Source organism: Eulemur rufifrons, chromosome 5 (genome assembly GCF_041146395.1).
Source record: "Eulemur rufifrons isolate Redbay chromosome 5, OSU_ERuf_1, whole genome shotgun sequence".
Classification (NCBI taxonomy): domain Eukaryota; kingdom Metazoa; phylum Chordata; class Mammalia; order Primates; family Lemuridae; genus Eulemur; species Eulemur rufifrons.
In genome coordinates this window covers 15281963-15295614 of record NC_090987.1, presented here as the reverse complement: position 1 = coordinate 15295614, position 13652 = coordinate 15281963, and positions in this window count along the sequence as shown.

Here is a 13652-nt window from a genome sequence, read left to right as displayed (position 1 = left end):
CTGTCATCTCCTCTCCTACTGGCTGGCTTATTTTTTGCCAAAGTGCTAGCTAATATAGGACACCTTGAGAGTGTAAATTGCACTTTTCGAAATAGATCTTGTCTTTGTTCACATCCTCTGCAAATTTTTAAGTGGAATAAGTGAAACAAATAGCCGAATGGTAGGCCCTTAGGGATAAGTGTGTGAACTTTTTTCTCTCAGAGATGTAGAGTTAGGCTCACATTATAAATTTTTTTTTATCATTGGTACAAGTCCTTCTCCATTAGTTGAATTCCTTCTGCTCTAGGTGCAAAGCATTTAGAGCACTCCCAAATGAACACAAGTCGTCCTCATGCCTTTAGATACTTAATAACTTTCTTTAATAGTTTCCCTTCTTGCCTTCTGGTCCCTGCATACCATTGTTGGCTTCCCGTTGTGTTTTTGTTGTTGTGGTTTGGTTGGTTTGTTTGTTTGAAGTAGAGCGGAAATATGGCTGTGAAGGGTAAAGAGGGAGATTGAAAATTCAAAATTTAGAAAAGACACTTTTTAGTCCTATGCATCATAGTTGTTTCTTTTTTTTTTTTTTTTTTAAGTCATCAGCCATCTAACCTGGGTGGAGCCCATCCTGAATAAATAAACGTATCTCCCTTCACTATGCCTAAAATTCTATCCTTACTGAATGATCGTTTGCAATTATCATTGCAGATATCCTCCTTGAAAATTTAAATACTCCTGGAAAAGAACTAAAATTACTAACACTTTCACAAGAAAAACTTTTTAATAAATTCTCTTCCTGCTCACACAAGAGGTGGATATTCGTCAGGATTTCATTTGTGATCAGCAAACCCCTGTGGGCCTGGAAGCTAGGGCTTCTGGAAAAGGAGGATGAGGAATGAAAGGACAAACCTCGTGAACTTTGTAATATTGGATTGGGCAAGCCCCACATGCATCCTGCCCACGTGCCTGGTGAACTCACTCCCACCTGCGTCTGTGCCCTCAGAAGGTGGAAAGGGAAGGGCCAATTCGGGTGACAGCTGCAAGGACCTCAGTAACAATTCTCAATGCCCACTGCTTCTTTACCATGAATGTCCAGGGATATATCCACTGAAGCTGGGAATCTATAAAGCAGCCAGATATTAGCCTCTGGATCCGCTTCTTTATCAGAACAGGAAGGGAATGACAATGAGACCACCAGTGAAAAAGTCACACTGTGACCGCCCTGGGCCTGCCCCAGCTTAAACAATAAAGTTGCAAAACATGACCCAATAACAGGAAACAAGACAAGCAGTGAGGGTGTTTTTGGTAAACAGCAGCAGTTTTCCCCAGCAAGGTCTTGATTAATGCCCTTCCCAAATCTAGAGAAAGGGATAGAGTTTCCATGTCAGGAGGGCTGACCACACACTCATGTAATGATTTCCATCCATCTCTGCCATCCCTACCCAAGCCATGCACTTGTGGCAGAATCATACACCTTGTCCTAGGACAGGTAATGAAACATAATGACAGTCTTTCTCCGCTCCCCTTCCAGCTGCTTCTCAATGGCTGCTAATAAAGACATATGGTTTTATGTTGTCCATCTGTGTCCCAAAAGCAAACATGGAATTGTGTTTTCCTCTTTGGTCTGCTCTCAGCCTAGAGGAACGTGCCCTGAGAAAGATGGGTCAACCTTGAACTGACCTCTGACTGCTTTCTAGGCTAGACTTTACCACCTCTGACAGTGCTCCAGATCTCTTGCTTCTGTATAATATATTTATTTATTTTAAAAGAACAGAACTGTATTAGTCTTGCTAGCAACCTAAGAGAATCAAGCCTTGTTCACAGAAAACACTTGGATCCCAGTGTGTGTGATTTTACTCTGGGTTGTTTATTTTCCATTTAGTCCAAGGGACTCCGGAGGGTAGGTCAAAGAACTGAAAGCAGGGTTTGAAAAGGACTTGGAGGAGTTTTGCTTTGGAAGCCCAGGCAGAAATTAGAGATTATTATCTACTTTACAATGTTATTATTTTGAGCTTTTATGAGGACTGGTGATTGAACATATTCGTTCTCTAAGGCTTTCATGGCCTAACAGTTTGGCATTACTGTTTTGGGGGACTTTTAAACTAAATAACAGTACTGACACCTAACACTGCCAAAGCAAATAGCCTGGATAGGTTGGCCTTCTGTTCTTTCTGCTCAGAGGCAATTGAGTCAAATCAACTGAACTTCTACCAAGAATCTTGGATAGAGGAACTTAGAAGATACAGTTGACTCTCAGAAATTGATCTCTCTTTCTCACCTACCATGGGGGCAGAATTTACATGAATAATTTTATGTGAATAATTTTTAAGACAAAAGAATCCACTCACATGTGGTACAGAAGGGGATCCTGACTCAGGCCCTGCTGGGCTGTGACAAGACCGCTGTGTAGACGACGATCAAGGATTAAGTAAAGCTGGAGAGAGGGCAGCTCCAGGACCTGCAACATGTATGTAGCAGGGATGAACAAACGATGCTGGCCAAAGCACACACAGTTAATACAGAGATAAAAATATGATGTCTCCATATACAAATAGCATTGGTAGGTATCCTGTATATAGAAATAGGAAATAAGACAATAAGTTGAAAGGTAGCTTTTTCAGCTTTTCCCAAAGTGGAAGCAATATCTAGAGATCTCCAAAGCCACTAAAGTCATAGACTCTGCTTCAGATAGACAACATAAGCACACCTTCTCCAGGTAAAGATAGCATACCGTTCTTCTCAATTTTCCTTGTACTTATAAATTTACAAACATGTAAGAGTTCTAAGAGCCATAGGTAGCACCAGGCCAGCTTAATGGAGGCACAAAACCAAGATCCAATGCCGGGAACTTTCTCAAGGATCTTTAAATGTGTCTCACTTGCTTTGAACAGAAGCCCTTATAATTCTACATTTGGTGCATTAAGAGCAAGCCTCCTTTATTTAGGGAAAATTTTATAATCTTTCAAGACTTTTCTATTTTTGGCAGGACTTGTGGCCCATTTATACTTGCAGGTGTGTGTAAGTATTATGAAGACTGCAGATATGTGTAAGCACTCACTCATCTGTACACATATAAGTTTATGAGCCTCTATCCTATACAGGATTTATGAGAAGAGTTCATCAGTATCTTCAGTCACATGTCACCTGCCCTTCTTATTTCCTTCTTGCTTCTTCAGACCCACTTCTCTATAGCATCTAGTAAGGAAGAATAAGCTGCCGTATAACGAGACTCCTGTGAGATTTGTGTGGAGATTTTTGTTGTTGAATTACATCTGGTAAGGCAGGGACACTGTTAGTGTCACTCGGTAGCACTGTTACTTAATCCCTCTGTGCCTCAGTTTCTTTCTATAGCCCAGCTTGTAGGCTTGTTGAGAAGATCGAATGAGATAATACATGCAAAAGACTTGAGATAGTGCCTGATACATACTAAACACTTTAAATATTGTACTATTGTTAGTGTAAAATGTCATTGTACGAGAGATGAATTACCATTGAATCAGGTCGGAATTCAAAGCAAATCAATTAATATGCTTTACCTACTATGTGGAAACACTGTTGTAGAAAATGCGTGCTCATTAGCGGATACTCTGTTCATACCGTATCAAACATTTTTTGGTTATCCAAGTGGACCGCAAGCAATCAGGGTTAGCCGATTATTCTGCTTTCAGTAGGCTGGGACTGGGATAATTTAGGCAGGAAGAAGGCACTCATTCCAACTGGGACCTGTCCAGAACATGCAGTTAAACAAATCTATTAATAAATTGTGACTTCAGTAATTAAAGGTACACACACAGGCATCATGCATACTAAAATGACATTTTGTTAAAAACTGTCCTGGCAGGTTGGGGTGTTCTTTTAAGCTTTTTAGCAGCAACAAGCTGCTTCATAGTCAGGAATCTTAAAATAACTATGTCATTACATAAACATTCTACATCCACCTTATGCCAATCCATGTTCTGTTTCTTTTGGAAGAGAATGAAATAAGATGAATCGACATGACCCAGGAGCCTCTGTTATAGAATGCTAATGTTCTCTAACATGGTGGACGTTCTAAAGGTAGTTAAAAAAGGACCAGTGTTATAGGTAGGGCTGACCTTTGCGAGATTATTTTATTGCAAAGGTTCTTTAGTTTTACAAGCTGACATGCCAGATTCGACATAAATAAGGTGCTGGGGAAATATTGCCCCCGGGTAAAAGCGTTAACTTATGTAGCTATCTCAGCGTGGTCAACTGGGCCCCAGGGAGGGGACCTGGGGACTCTGAGATTGTCTCCAGCTACATAAATAGCAAATATGGCCTGACCAACAATTCAAAGAGCACCAGATTTTATTGTCCTAAGAATTAAACTGTATTAGGAACAAATCTGATATAGTGACAACCTCACATAGGCAGACATGAGATTTAGGCAAATTCAGCCTCTGAGCACAGCTCCTGCATCAGTGGAACTCAGGCAGCAGTGAGCCAGGCCACACTGAGGAATGAGTACAAGTCAAATAAATCCTAGAGGGAGAAATGAGATTTTCCAGTGACTACGAGGACACCCAGCAAGTGGGGAGTCAGCGTGGTAAGAGACAGGGGAAGAATCTAAAGATGGTTCAGTCAGTTAACGTGAGAGAAACTTGGCAGCAGATATAACCAGCTAGAGGCACTGAAGAAAGGGGCAGAGGTCAACAACTGAATTTTTATTTTTGTTGTACTTTTTATTTTTTTGAGTCAGAGTCTCACTCTTTTGCCTGGACTAGAGTGCCATGGCGTCAGCCTAGCCCACAGCAACTTCAAATTCCTGGGCTCAAGCAACCCTCCTGCCTCAGCCTCCTGAGTAGCTGGAACTACAGGTGCGCACCACCATGCCTGGCTAATTTTTTCTATTTTTAGTAGGGACAGGCCCTCAATCTTGCTCAGGCTGGTCTCAAACTCCTGAGCTCAAGCGATCCTCCTGCCTTGGCCTCCCAGAGTGCTAGGATTACAGGCGTGAGCCAACATGCCCAGCCAACAACTGAATTTGACATCTAGGAAGGATTGGGTCACAAAATACAAGACAAGAGACCAGGAATTAGAACCAGAACCAACAGACTAACCAAAATGCTGAGCCACTTGAATAATTTACCCAGAAATTAGGGCTTTATTAGTGGAAATAAACTTGCTTACCGTGTTTACTAGCAAGTCCCCAAAGATGACTTCCAGTGAACCACATCCTTACCCCAGTGCATGCGAGTTGGCCCTATGACTCACCTTGACCCGTGGAATTTGGCAGAAGCGACACCGTTTATCTTTGTAGCCAGCTGGACCTTAAGATTCATTGCTTTCAGTTTTGCTGAATTCTGCTTAGAATGCTTTTTCTTGGAATTCAGCTGCCATGGGGTAAGAAGCCCAAATCTTCTAAAGAGGTTGCATGGAGGAGAACAGAGGTCCTCTCACCAACAGCTCCAACAGAGTTCTCAGCAAAGCCAGCACCAACTGCCAGCCACATACAGAAGCCGTCCTGGAGGTCAAATCAAGCCAAGGCCCCAGCCCAGCCCATGGCACATGGAGCAGAAGAACTGCACAGCTGAGCCCAATCAGTTCACAGAATCATAAGAGACCATAAAATAATCATTGCCTTAACCCACTAAGTTTTGGGACATTTGTTACACAACAACAGAAAATGGAGTCTATGAAGATTACAGGGGACATAAAAGCAATTAAAAAAAAAAAAAAAAACCTAAGCCATGATTACATCAGAGATCATTGGAAATGATGAACTTCAGTTTAAAAAAAAATTTTTAATTTTATTCAGCATATTCTTTTTAAGAAGACAAGGGTTTGTATAACATATTTAAGAAAGTTTTCCATCAAAAAGTAGTTGAAATACACAATGTTTTTGATGGAAAGGCAAACAATTTATCTAAAGAATTTACTTCTTGCTGTGTTGCTGTGATTTAATTAAAAATAGAATGGAATAAGCAGAGAGGTTTGAAAGAAAATTCCACATTTCCCAGACCCTTTCACATACACCATCACCAATAACAACTCTGACTATGTGTATCATGTCTTCTCAGGATGCTGCTGTTCCTAAATTTGCTGCTACAGCTAAACATGATTTCTTGCACTGAACTTCTCAGCCTTAAGTAATGCTTCTGCTCACCACAGTTACAGCATACATGATATTACCTCTGTGTTTGTTTCAGAGGCCAACTTTTACAGAGTGTCACACGCAAAGCATAAACGCAAGAGGATAGGGGAAGACCAGAAAGGGGGGTCAGATTTGAGAAGAGCCAGAAAGGGGGCCAAGACCCTAAAGCAGCACCCTGAGAGTTAATGTCACAGCATTTGCAAAAACTTCAAAGTGTGCCAAAGATAGCCGAGGTGAGCCAAGGTGAGCCAAGCTCCAGAAATCAGAAAGTCAAGCAAAGGTCAGCATTTCCCTGATTACCTAAGGCCAATAGCCAGCCAGGGGTCTGTAAGCCTTGACCCCAAATAAGGAAAGACTTAGCTATCAGGTCTCAAAGGCCAAGCCCGCCAAGGTCTGGAATCTAGAAATGACGTAGATCAACCAATTACGCCAGCAGTCAGAATTCAGAAGTGACCTCAAGGTCCTTTTATACTCTTACAGGGAAGAGCAAACGGTGACCAGAAGAGGGCAGACCATAGCCCACAGATATTTGCAGAAATGAATGTTTTTCTCTTACAATTAAAATAATCAGACTGCTTCTCAAATACAGGGTGATGTGATGTTGAAGTACCCTCACTTTTTATTCTCCAGGACTTTTAAAGTTTGGAAAGCATACTACTTGAATAATTCCACCTCATTTGTTCTCACTACTTGGCATTCTCTGACTACGCAGAGCATATCATAGTTGGCACAGAACACGTAACATTGTTGGGGGAGGGGTTCTCCCTTTGTGGCATGACCATGACTGGCATGGACATACTTGACTACACTGATGTCTTTGGGAACCTTCACTATTGTGTGACTTCAGGAAGTAGGGCAATTGCTTTCGATTATGAATGAAATCATGAATTGAATTAAAAACCCCTTACTCCTTTACTATCTGTTTCTCAAAGGAGCTACCAGATGAAAACAAACACCCACTTGAGGTGCAGTATTTCTCAAGAATCATGATCAAAAGGACACTTTGTCTGGACCAAATACTGACTGTGTGCAGAATGGAGGATTTCCCAGTACAGATCCAAATCTCAAGGGACAGCTTCAAAGCGCTCCCAGCTGATATTGGCGTGAAGTCCTCTAAGGTGGGCGGGGCACCCAAACAGACATGTTGGTGATAGGCCTCTAAGAAGGGATTATAACTTAGCCAAATGCTGAACCATGAACATTTCTGCAAAGTTTGATGACACAAATCTGCCCCTCTCCTTTGGAAACTTTAACCAGTGAAACTCAGTTCAGTGGCCAGAACAAGAACTATTAGGTTTCCAAAAGATCTTCACGGCTGATCACAGATCTGGAAATGTCATGTCTTCAAGTGGGAATATCTTAAAATCTCTTAAATTCATACTAATAGGAAGAATAATTAATATGTAAAAGCTGACGTATTTTTAAAGAAATTAAACTTAAAATTTCAAATGCATACAATATCTCAAGGCTAACAAAATACTGACAAGTGAAATTCATTGGGGACTTGATTTAATGAATAGAAGGATTAATTTTTAATTAGTATATTGGTTTACTTATAATTGGTATACTTATAATTACTATATATTGGTATACTTATAATTACTTATATATTGTTTACTTAAGTATATTGGTATACTTATAATTACTTATATATTGTTTACTTATAAATGGAAACAACATTCTAGCCCATAAACTCCAAATTAGTATAATCCAAATACAGTTTTAATTTAAAGAATTCTCTATTATCCAATCCAACAAACTTATTGAGAATGAACTGTACTAGGCTCTGTGGTAGATGCTGCAGTTGCAAAGATTAATTAGACACAGTCTCTGCCTCAAGGAGTTGACAATATAGTGGGCAAGAGAAGGATGCAGTTAATTATTATATAATGTGATAAATGATACACTTTTGTGATGAACAGTATGCTTTTGGACAATAAGAGTAGAGGGTGAGATTAATTCTACTTGGAGAATGCACAAATATTTTATGGGAGAAATAACATTGGATTTGGGCTTCTCTAATCAACAAGGTTAAGCAACAACTCATCAAGTAGAGAAAAGTCAGAAATGCACCATAGTGGAGAATGAGCATGAACAAAGGCATGGCAGTAGAAAGAGGAGAGGCATCTTTGGGAAATAGTATGGCTGTAGCAGATGAAGCCTGGGAGGGAGGCAGGAGATGAGGCTGTTAAAGAAGTAAGGCTAAATCACTAATGTCCTGGAATCCATTCTGGAGTTGGGACTTCATCCTATAGACAGTGGGGAGCCAGGAAGGGTTGGAAGCCAGAGAGTGATTTGAATAGATCCCTATGCATGGAGATAATAACTCAGGCAGAGGCTCCCATTGCTTCAGAGAGAACTAGGATTTTTATAGCAAGAAAGCAACAAGAAAGAATTTGTTTCAGCTTTCAAATTCCAAAACAATAGTGAAAGACATTGTTTTTAATTTTCAAAAAACAAGATTTTGAGAGGAAAAAAGCTTTTGCAAATCAAAAGGCAAAGCCCTGAAAGAGCTGGCAGAATGCATGAGAACACAGAAAGAATTGCTAATTACTGCATAGACCCTGAATCTATATTCCCACCACCCAAATAGCTTAGGACCAATAATTTGCTAGTCCCATATACCATTCTTTTATCAATCTAGAGTCTCTCTGATATGAGGCTACAATAACAAGGAAGAGATGACTTGGTTAAATCTAGAAGTGTTAATATGCCTGTAGGGCAACCCAGAAGTTTACCCATAAACAATAGATTAAGAAGAGAGTAGCTCAAGAAGTAGAAGAAAGTACATTGTATTGCCTAGCTAGGCATTTAACAAAATGTGCAGGAGATCAGGGGACCAGTAGGGACCCTGGACCTAAAGGAACCACTTGGAGAAGTGAGCATCAAAACCAAGAGATGACCCAGCCTCTGAGTGAGCCCCTCCAGTGGCCAGAACCAGAGAACCTTGATGGAGCTAAGCTGACCTCCTCTGATTGTCTGTCTCTGCTTGAGTCAACATCACTAATGTCTCCTGCCTGAGGAGCTACCTAAGCTGTCCCTTGAGAATGTCTTGTCAACAACTGCCTGTACTCTGACAGCCGTGAAACATGCCCAGGCCTCTAGACTGCTCAGCTCAGCCAGACGCCCCATGGGGAACAGGCCCCCTTCAGAAGTCTGGGACACTTATAAGCCTCAAAAAGGAAGTATGAGGCCTTGAAACCCACTGGAAGTGCAAGCACTATGGAAGAGAAAGTATGTCTGCATCTTGACTTGGAGGGGAATGGTAGGAGTTGGAGCTTGAACAAGGCTGGCTTGAGATTTTATCTGAGCTACGATGAGGGAGATACCCACTTCCCTACTATAGCACATTAATGTTTTTTAAGCTACATCCCCATGTATCCCTGTCCTGAGTACACTATGATCCCACAAAGAATTTCATTTGTCCCCACCACCGTAGGAGAGCTGGGCTTCTGACCTCTACCAGTTGTCCCAGCAGGTCCCTGTGCATACTGCCACTTCACAGTGGCACAATCCCCATTGTGCCTTCTAGGACTATATAATCCTATAGAATTCCCCAAATTAAAGTCTAAGGGTACTGATTTTGTGGACTGCCTGTTCTCTAAGACATAGGAGAGTGTTGGAAGGAACTCCAAGGTAAGAGAAGGACATTTTTGCCTCCATGAATGGAATATTGGTATGGTTTAAGGAGAGCAACTTAGGATAGAGCTGAATAACTCTTTACCTTTCTGGAGGAGTGCTATGAAGATGGAAGTATCTATTAATATTAATAAATCTAGAGAAAATATGTCATAATACAATAAGAATGATTAATCACATAATTCATGATGCTCTAGCTCCATCACTCATGTGGCCTAAAAGGTTGAGTCCTACATACCATTCTTTTGTCAATCTGGATCCAATCTGAGATGATGCTAACAAAAACAAGGAAGAGATGGTTGGGTTAAATCTAGAAGTGTTACTATACCTATGGGTTAACCTAAGTTGACAACATCTCAGACACCATGTTTGCATTAAATAGTTATAAATTGGGAGTGAGTTTCACTATTATCTCCCTACGGGGATCTCAGACCATCTTTCTTAAACCTCACTGCCACAAGTAAAGGTGCTGAATATATTTACTACTCACATGACCACTCTCGTAAGACAGGGCTTCAGCCTCTACTGGGGGAGATATGCCTACCCTGTCAGAGAACGGGAACACCCAGGGTAGTTAGGGTGGGCTCAGTGAAGTCTCACAACACAGGTGGGCATCACTCCTGATGTGCACAGAGGGCCCTGAGGCTCCTGTCTCTTCTGAACTTGAAATAAAACCAGGGGTAACAGAGGATTGGGGCTCAGAGTGCCTAACACCACCATGCCAGCAGAAATGGCCTCTAGACCTGGCTACTCGTAAGCCCCAAGTCCGGTGGAGAGATGCTCACCTGATACCCAGCTTCACTCACCTGGTAGTGGGGGACTCTGGGGGAACCTGTCACCCACACCATCATGCACAATGCTGCATGTGGGAGGGTCTATTCTAGAAGCACAGGTGCAAGTCAGACCCCACTTGTAAGCACACTGGAGTTTAAGGGAAGCAGGCTGGAGGCTCTTTTAGGATAATAAAGAAAAATAAAAGCTTTGGGGGGGGCAGCAAAGATGTACATGGGAGAGGAATTCAGATATCTTAACTATTGGATAGTCTCACACTATAAATATGTTTCATCACAGACCCAATGGAGGGGAAGCCTCACACTCCCCACTCCAGCAGGGGCACTGGAGACTTTCTGTCCATGGCACCTACATCCCCTCCAGATGTCCCAGGCCTCAAGCTTTGCTTTTGTGGGGTTTGCAGATGTTCTGGCTATTAACAACGGGCTTTTCCACACAGGAAATTGGCTGGACTGAATCTGTGACCCGGGGTCATGACTGCTGCAAGACCAGCTAGGGAAGGGCAGACGAGTGTTGATGAGATACGAAAGCAGACGGGTGTTGATCTTTCACGATAAATTCTTCCTCCATGTACTTGAAAAAGATGAGTCTTCCCAGAGCTGAGTAGGGGGTGGGTGGAGGTGGGAGAGCCTAGACACAGGGCAAGGCCAGAGTGAGCACCTCGGACGGGCAATGCAGTGGGGGTGGAGAGTAACCCTTGGATGTGGCAGGTTGAGAGTGGGAGACGCTAAAATAAGGTGAAGGAGAGGAGAGAGTCGACTAGGATGACTTCCAGGCTTTAGCTTGGGTGGCAATAGGTGGTGATGTCATGTTCTAAAATTAGAAATAACTTTGCAAGGAAGAAAATAGTTTGAGATTCTGGAGACAAAAGCTGTTGGAATGAAGAATGAAGGTATAATAATTTAAGGAAACAGAGGTTGGAACTACTAGTTCAACCAAAGGAAAGGGGAGATGTGGCCTACTATCTGGAGAAGTCCACTTTGATGCTCTTTAGTCTGTTCCCCTTCCAGCACCTAACAGTTGAAGAGGTGTGGTAAGATCCAGGAGACCCTTCATCATCCTCCTAAGTTATGTCCCAACCCCGTCCTGTGCTCTAATTAAGGGAAGCATGTTACCCACTCCCTACCAAACACACACACACACACTCTCATGCACAAACACACTTTAGACTCAGTATATAGTTTCTACTGCTGCAATTTTTCTTGTTCTACCTTCAGCAGAAAAGAGGAGCAGCTGATCACCATTCTCCATAGAATAACCCTCCTTGAATATCAAAGTTAATTAACATTTACTGAACCTTTCCTGGACACATGGCACAGTGCCAGATTCCTAAAGGGAAATGAGAATGGATGTGTAGGTGTGGTACAGAAAACAAACCAGAGGAGGAAAAGCAAGCCAGTGCAACAGGTGAAAGCCAAGTTTAGCACTTTTTCTTCCCATGGCTGTAAGAGTCTGCCCCATCCATAACACACCCACTCGTGGTAGAAAGCATTTGCATCCGTAAACACATGGTAAAGGTTCTCAGAATCAATTCATAAGCTCAAGTCCTGAGCTGTCTCTAATCACCTCCCTGCAAATAATGAAAGAATGTAAGTAAAATGTTTAAAAGTCTTTTGTACTAATACCTACGAGTCTTAACCAGTCCCTCAGAGGCCACAGCACCCGGAGGTGGTGCATCTACAGTTTTCCCGCAGCCACTGTGCGGATGAGCCCTAGTCTCACACATTCATTGGCTTCCCTTTGCTTATGTCACTAGCTCTCAACCCAGGCTGCTGGTTAGCATGTGGGGCGCTTAAACAATATATGCGCCTGGGTTTGTGTCTACAGAAGTTGGGCATGATTAAAGACATCTTTGTTAATCTCCCAAGAGGATTCTAATATGCCACCCAGTGAGATATACTGTATCTCTAGGCCTATTGGTCAAACCAGACTTCCATCGACTTTTCCAAATCTACCACCAACCACTCCCTGGAAAGTCACACGTCCCTGAGGCAATGGCCTGACCCTCCCTGCTTCCCCACTAGCTCATGGTGTCCACCCAGGACGTACTCCACTTTGTTTCCCCCTTTTCACAGGGTCCGATTCAAGCCAAGCAGAAAGAACCTGCTTCTAAACATGTATGTCCTGGTGCCCAGGCTATCTCAGTGTTTCAGTTAACTGTGGCTTGTCAAGAAAACTGTGTGATCAGAATCACGGCTCAAAGAGACCCTTCTGATGGGGAAAGAGCCACATCAGTCCATCACTGTCTCAGCGGGGACGTGGGGTCATGTTCCCTATGCACCTTGTCTGCAATTCAAAGACATCCAGTAGGTCGTTATTCCACAATTTAAGCTTCTCTCTCATAGTTTTAAATTTTTGCTTTTATTGTGTTTTTTTTGTTTCTTTTTTTCCTAGAGACAGGGTCTTGCTGTCACCCAGGCTGAAGTGCAGTGGTGTGATTACAGCTCACAGCAGCCTTGAACTCTTGGACTCAAGAGATCTTCCTGCATCAGCCTCCCAAGTAGCTAGGACTATGGGCGCACACCAACATGCCTGGATATATTTTCTTTTATTTTTTTGTAGAGACAGAATCTCACCAGTTTCTCAGGCTGATTTTGAACTCCTGGCCTCAAGTAATCCTCCCACCTTGGTCTAACAAAGTGCTAGGATTACAGGCGTGAGCCACTGTGCCTAGCCATAGTTTTAAGTTTTATACGGACTTATTGTCTTGCACTCAAACTCATTCCCTCGCAAGGCATGTTTCAAATTGAATATTTCCTCATAGTACGGCATAAATTAAGGTGTAACCCAGAAGAAGTATCCGTCACTGGTCCTTGGGCCAGATGAAGCGCCAGCAGAGTTGGGATAGAGGAATTAGGAAAAGCCTCAGAAGGTGTCTGTTCTGATGATTTCACCAAAGACCCAGATCAAAGAGGTTTTTCCTTAACTTTTGACAGTATTTTTTCTTTATTTTTGAATTAGAAAAAGAGAGAACAACAGGATTATACTTTCGTCTGCTCTCTTATCTGAGAGCATATATAATGGCCACAGTAGGCCAATTCCCAGCAAAACCTCCGTTCTAAAGTGTTAGGATCCAAACAGCCTGCTCTCTGGGTGGAGACGCTCTGGGAAGAATATCTCTGGCTGCTGGCTG